Genomic DNA, 1,928 nt, shown 5'->3' on the forward strand with positions numbered 1-1,928 from the left:
GACTTTTCCATATTTTGTCATTTTTTGAACTTTAAATGCTTATAAAAAAAAACTGTGACTAACGATTTTTAATATTTTTCATCTGCGTTTCAAACAATATACTAGGAGCCTTCTATTAAATTTTCAAGCTTTTTTGATAAACAAATAAAATTTTATTGATATTTTTAGAAAAAAAACTAAAAAAAAATGAAAACTGACAATGTCCGTAAAGAGCTCAAAATAAGTCAAAATATTTTGAAAATTTTATCGTGTATAGAAAATGGAAATGTAAACATTCAGTCAAAATTTCATGCATCCATGGTCATTTTTTTTAAAGTTACACCAAAAACCAAAATCGATTTTCTCGAAAACAGATTTTGCGTAAAAATTCCCGTTTTTCCTTAATTTTTCTTTTGTTTTTCCCGGCGCTTTTGAAAACCACTGGGAAATTTAAATTTTGACCTGCCCAATGCACCAACGATATTCACTTTCTGATCGAACAAGATACTGAAGTTGAAAATCGTAGCATTATTTCGACTACTTATCGTGTACAGACACAAAAAAAATAAAAAAAAAAATAAAAAAACACACATCATTGTAAAATCAATACATTCATCGTTTCACTCAGAATCTAAAAGCATATGCAGGTATAACCACAGTTATTGTGGTTGTCAATTGAATTTGATAAGCATAAGCATTTTTTTATTGAGATTGGGTTTGTTTATTTTTATTTGTATTTTTTCATTTTGAGCACATCATCTCTATATATACATTGTGCAGTATCCTAATTCTTATTTTATTTATAAAGTTGTAACAATTTTTTTTTTGTCCAGTTTATTGAAATTGGGTTTGTTTATTTTTTTTTCATTTTGAGCATATCATCTCTATATTATATAGAGTGCAATTAGGTATTATTTAAAAAGATATATCTATTGATTATATTATATACAATATGCATAATTTATATGGATATTAATTTAATGTGTATATTAATTATGTTTTAATGAGTTTTTCATTATATTATAATATTAATTAATAAAAATAAAATTTTGAATTATTATTAATAACAGTTGTTTATTTTATATTTATGTAACATTTTTTTCTCCTAGTATTCAATGTAAGTTAAGTTTGATGGTACATTTATTAACCGTTAGAATATCACAAATAAATATTAATATATAAATATTAATACATGTTAATTATTTAACATTTATTTTCTTCTTATATTAATAATTATCCAAAGGGTTCAACCAATATTTATTAGGAATTATATTATATATAAAAATCTATTATCAATGAAAATTATACATTTATTAATTATTAAATATTTTTTTGAAATATTTATTTAACTTTGTATAAATATATCATTGCTGTGTGGGCAATATCAAATAAAATTATATTATATTTTAATTGTGTTTATATCATTATTATACATTTGTTGATTAGCTGTTATTAATATTACGATAACGAGAAACTTGGACTTATTACTACATTCTATACAGACAATTTTATGTTTGTGTTTGCTACCCAATATTTTACAGGATATCTGCCTATGTATTAGAAATATTCTAGATACATTAAAAAGATGGATGGACATTTGGAGTTTATATAATTATTTATTTTTGTAAGTAAAATATATAATAAATTATATCTATCAAATTATGACTTATATCAAAGTTTTTACTTGTTTGTATAACTGTAACTCATAGGTAAAGAAATAATTTTCATGATAATAGTTTTTAACAGGTTTTAGAATAACTGAAACTGTTTCTATATGTAAGGTAATATTGTATTAAAGTTCCAAGTCTTTAAGTTTTCAATATTAATTATTAAATATATTTGAGATTCTCTTGACAATAAAAAAAATTATAAGATATTCATTTTAAAATGTTGTATATATTATTCAAATAGTTAATTTAATTGATTATTCAGATTCTGTATCTTAAGTG

The sequence above is a fragment of the Acyrthosiphon pisum genome, chromosome X, assembly GCF_005508785.2.
Source record: "Acyrthosiphon pisum isolate AL4f chromosome X, pea_aphid_22Mar2018_4r6ur, whole genome shotgun sequence".
NCBI classification, from domain to species: Eukaryota; Metazoa; Arthropoda; class Insecta; order Hemiptera; family Aphididae; genus Acyrthosiphon; species Acyrthosiphon pisum.